This window comes from Neophocaena asiaeorientalis, unplaced genomic scaffold (assembly GCF_003031525.2).
Source record: "Neophocaena asiaeorientalis asiaeorientalis breed wild unplaced genomic scaffold, Neophocaena_asiaeorientalis_V1.1 scaffold450, whole genome shotgun sequence".
In the NCBI taxonomy this organism is placed as follows: domain Eukaryota; kingdom Metazoa; phylum Chordata; class Mammalia; order Artiodactyla; family Phocoenidae; genus Neophocaena; species Neophocaena asiaeorientalis.
This window is the reverse complement of record NW_020175674.1, coordinates 3,997,964-4,003,228: the sequence shown is the minus strand read 5'-3', so window position 1 is coordinate 4,003,228 and position 5,265 is coordinate 3,997,964. Positions and strand designations below refer to the sequence as shown.

Genomic DNA, 5,265 nt, shown 5'->3' with positions numbered 1-5,265 from the left:
TTCCTTCCTTCCTTCCTTCCTTCCTACCTTCTCTCTCTCTCTCTCTCTTTTGGAAGGGTCTCTTTAAGTTCTTCTGGGTTCATCTTTTTAGCAAAAAACTAAAACAATCAGTTGCTTCATTTTAGAATTAAATGATATACTTTAAAAGAGAGTATAAATTAATCATCAAACTATCAATACTTTTTCACTCCAACTTCAGACTTCCACATAGATTCTATTTTTAACTGCTTCAATTAAAAAAGCAAAAATTATCTTAGTAGTTGTGGGCAATTGAAACTTTAATGAAACTTAAGTCAATATTCGATTAAAGGCCAAAGGAGGTCATGATTAGAAATAATTTACGGAATGAATGGAAACAGCCCTCACCCCTGCTATGACTAAACATAACATTTTGGAGAGCAGGTTGCACTGAATGTCCTCCCTCCCTCCCTCCACCGGCTCAATCGTCATCCTATCTAGTGAGGCTGCCACCTCTGGGGCTACAATGGCCACGGCTCCATCTTCGCCCTGTCTGGTGAGGGTGCCGTCTCTGGGGTTACCCTGAGTGTCTCCATCGGTCCTCCTCTGGCTCATTCTCAGCATCCTGTACCTTTGGCCTCCTGCTCTCGTAGAGTTGCTCTCCTTCCTGGGCTCCTGCGACACTGTGTTTTCTTGGGTACCTTCATCTGGCTTTTACCAGATTCTTTTACCGCCTCCTCTTCTTTTTCTCGTTCTTAGAGACAGAACAGGAAACTCAGTCATTGGTCCTTTTCTCTTTATAGGACCCACTCTGTCATTTCCACTGCTGTGCTTTAAGCTCTGACCTTTTCAAAGGCATCAGCTCTGAATACACACCTGTCTGTGAAGCATCTACCCGTGGATGGTCCCCTGGATATCAAGTGTAGTGTCTGAAGGAGAAATCACCTCCTACCCCATTCCTACTCTTCCTGTGTTTTCAATCAATATCCTGTTTATGTTCTCTCATCTCTTAGGTCAGAGAACGGGGTCAAATCATCTTCAGGTCCTTCTCTCTCATTCCCTACGTTCAATCACCCAATCTCTTAATAATATCCATTCCTAATGCCACTTTCATGTTCAGGCTCACATGAGACTTTCACTGGATTCTTATTATAAAGGCCTTTAACTGGAATTCCTTTCCCTCTCTCCCTTTCTCTCTTTAAGAAATACTCATCTCTTTCCTATTATGTTTCAATATTGTGCTAGAATCTTGGGAAACCAAAGGAATTAGACCAGGTTCCTCGCTGGAGGAGCCCGCCTGTGCAGGGGAAAGAAGGGCGTGACCGATGCTCTGGGAGCTTCACACGGGTGAGCATGGTCCTAAGTGGTCCAGAGGGAGGGGCATTTGTTTAGTTTGCAGGACGTGGGCAGAGGGCGTTAGTGAGGGCTTAACGGACAGGGTGGCTCTGGGACTGGGACTTGGGGATGGCCAGGACTTCACTGGGTGGAGAGTCATAGTGGGGGTGAGAAATGCACAAGCTCACGGGGACCTGGCAGTGTTGGTGTCACTGAGCACAGGCTGTGTGGTGGGCGGCTGGGGGCGGGAGGAGGGAAGGTGGGCTGGGCCAGACCACGAGGTGGTGGAGTGTTTGTCCTGTAGTTGGTTTGGACTTGCTAGTGTCGTGTCCTACATCTAACTATACACCACCTCCTGAGTAGAATCAACACACCGATGCTTGAATCCAACCTGTTTCTCCGATTCCGAGACCCTGTCTGATTTCTGGCTCTATTCTTGGGGGCTGTTGGCCAAATCCCAAATTTATAAGAATAAGAACATCTCCGTATCCAATTCTTACCTTTAAATTCACGATCTTTTCCCTCTCTTACGGGAAACAAGGTTTGGCAAAATGCGATGGTGCCAGGATCCTTGTGCAAACTTCCCTGAAGACAGTCTATCGATCTATACCTATAATTTCATGAAATTAAATATATATTAAATTCATAAATAAATGAATACATAAATATATCCATTACACATGTACATAATGAAATATGAATTTTCGTTAAATTTTCACTAAGGTTCTGTGCGAAGGCTCCCTGTGCAGAAACTCTGCTTGCTCGTCTGGCTGCTACAGAATGCAGAGGTGTCTCCATGTTGGTCCAGCCTCAAGTAACAGGATGAGCAGTGCATCATCTCTGCCCTGAAGGGTGGAATGAGGAGAGACAGAACACCTGTCACTTGGCCTGGATGTGGGTGGGAAGCAAAGCCCTCTGGTCTTGCCTGTTCTGGAGGCAGGTGCCACGTCCCCTCAGTGGACCCTGGGCCATTGAAGTCCCCCACGTTGACAGAAAAACTCAAAAGCAGGCTGCTAGGGTCCACTCTTGCCCTGCGTAGAAAATAAACGGAGCTGCAGAACAGCCCTTTATCTTGTTTCATAACGTCCCTTGCGGTTTGCAAATTTGTCTTCTTATTTATGACACAGAATCACACTAGGCCTATCTTAGAAAAGGGGGCATCCCTAATTTGGGGAAGGTTTTATTTTATTTTCCTTTATTTACATTTTTAATTGAAGTATAGTTGATTTACAATGTTGGGTCAGTTTCAGGTGTACAGCAAAGTGATTCAGTTATACACATATATATAATCCATTCTTTTTCAGATTCTTTTCCATTATAGGTTATTACAAGATATTGAATAGAGTTCCCTGTGCTGTACAGTAGTAGGTCCTTGTTGGTTATCTACTTTATATATAGTAGTGTGTATACGTTAATCCCACACTCCTGATTTGGCCCTCTCCCCCTTTCCCTTTGGTAACTGTAAGTTTGTTTTTTAAGTCTATGAGTCTGTTTCTGTTTCATAGATAAGTTCATTTTTTTAGATTCCTCATGTAAGCGATGTCACGTGATATTTGCCTTTCTCTGTCTGACTTACTTCACTTAGTATGATCATCTCTAGGTCCCAAACAGGCTCTCACTAAGCCTCCCAGATGACTGTGCCGGCAGAGTCACTGAGGATCTCCCACTTTCTGTCTTTCTTCTGTTTATGTTGCATCCTTCGCTCCGATTTTGCTGTTAAGAAGGCACATCTCCCACCTCTCTGTTGCAGCACTCCTGTACTTCCTGTTGCCTATGGGATAGAGTCAGACCTTGCTTGGCGCGGCGCACCCCGCACTTCCAGCCTAATCCCCCATCTTCACCCAACAACAACATGTAAAGTGTCTAGGAATGACCCCCAAATATGTGGGAGCTGTATAATTTGTGTCCCTTTACAGATTCTTGACACAGGTAAGAACTGTTACGCCCAACAGTCCACAAGGGAGCCTGTGGATTGATTTCTGAAGGTCCTTGAATCTCCTGAAAGAGTAAGACATACCTCAGAGCATTTTTCGGGGAGATAAGTTCCACCCCTCCTGTGAGATTGTCAGGTGGGTCCTGACACCCCAGAAGGCTCAGAACCACCATAAAGCTGTTGAGAGCTTGGGCACTGGTTAATCAAATTTGATAGACCAGTATACAAAATAAGAATGGGTGATAGTGTTTTAGTCAGATCATCAAGTACAGAACCGCATCATCAAATGTAAAAACTGAGGCCCTGGGGGTGATAATGACTTGCTTGGGGTCACTTACACACTAAACAACACAATTTAGATTTAATCATGCCTTGTCTTTTCTGTTGTTTCGCATGTTAATTTTACCTTTTTCAGCTAGAATAGAGTGGAAGCAACTTGAAAGCAGGGACCTTGCTTTGAAATGATGATGATGATAAAGATAACTTTGGAGGAAACTGATTAAGTGACGTAACTAAAGCTAATTGTTAGTGGGTATAGGACAGGAAATAGTTACACAGCGCTGCTTCTAACATATTGAGAGCACTCAGGCTACCTCTTAAAAATCCTGGGCTTCCCTGGTGGCGCAGTGGTTGAGAGTCCGCCTGCCGATGCAGGGGACGCGGGTTCGTGCCCGGGTCTGGGAAGATCCCACGTGCCGCGGAGTGGCTGGGCCCGTGAGCCATGGCCGCTGAGCCTGCGCGTCCGGAGCCTGTGCTCCGCAACGGGAGAGGCCACAGCAGTGAGAGGCCCGCGTACCGCAAAAACAAACAAACAAACAAAAAATCCTGGATAACGCGAATTTACTGATTTCAATCAGTACGTTTAGTAGATCAGGCGGTTTCCAAATAAACGTGAGATTTTTAAATGAAATACTCTTGAATTGATGGACTCGTGAATTTGCACATCTGAGAACACTTGTTTTTCATGTTATCCAGTTTATTTACCGATGGATTAAAGAAAGAAATCACCATTTATCTGAGTTATCTTTTATCAGGCTACGTGAAGCAGAGGAACTTGCTTCAGGTTTTTGTTTAACCTTTACCAGATATCAGTATTTCAAATCTCCACATTGTCTGTTTTACTGATTTATACAAGGTTTTAGGATGGTTTTATTTTGTTAGAGAATTAAAGTGCCCTCTACTGTTTCTTTTCCATCATTACAGCCAAATATCTATTAAGACTTGATTGAATAGAAAAGTTGTTCTTAAAGAAATAAAAGCAAAAAATTAATTTCTGATAAAGCTAAATTAAAACTATCATACTTATAAAGAAGGAAATTATCCTTGACTAAGCATTTTTGAAGTATTTACACCTTTTATAACTTGATTAGTAAATAAATTCCCAATTATTTGCCTTCATCATATTTTTGTCACTTATATTTTATCTTTTTTTTTTTGCGGTACGCGGGCCTCTCACTGCTGTGGCCTCTCACCCGTTGCGGAGCACAGGCTCCGGACGCGCAGGCTCAGCGGCCATGGCTCACGGGCCCAGCCGCTCCGCGGCATGTGGGATCTTCCCGGACCGGGGCACGAACCCGTGTCCCCCGCATCGGCAGGCGGACTCTCAACCACTGTGCCACCAGGGAAGCCCTATATTTTATCTTAAAAATGCAAATTCTACTTTATAAAGAGCACTTTCAACTTTTGATATTGGCTTCAATTCATTTTATTCAGCCTAAATGTTTTTGCTAGGTTGACTAATGTCTTTTTAAAAAGATGAATCCAGTAGATATATTTCCAATTTAAATATTCAGAAGCCTAAAATAATTAAGAAGGGCTAATCATGATCATATTAATGTAATTAATTAAGCTTGCTACTGGGAAAAAAAATCTCCTTCTTGTTAAGATGTCGTGTGATTAGCATCCTGAATAACTTAGAATTATCTTAGAAGTTTACATTTTTGCTTGTTGCAGACTTAAATCTTGACTAATAATTATGCATATCCCTTCACAAAAATTTTCAAGTTAAGTCATATTCTTTCCAACCACTATTACTAATA

General features: G+C 42.9%; 1 long non-coding RNA gene across 1 annotated transcript; it reads right to left on the bottom strand.

Moving 5' to 3' along the window:
* Window positions 1-260: 260 nt before the first annotated feature.
* Window positions 261-3,707, bottom strand: LOC112390803 (uncharacterized). The gene is made up of 3 exons (XR_003001338.1): window positions 2,870-3,707; window positions 1,794-1,903; window positions 261-712 (listed from the first exon to the last, which is right to left on the bottom strand). It is a non-coding gene; the product is annotated as an uncharacterized LOC112390803 (long non-coding RNA).
* Between the last annotated feature and the right edge of the window lie 1,558 nt (window positions 3,708-5,265).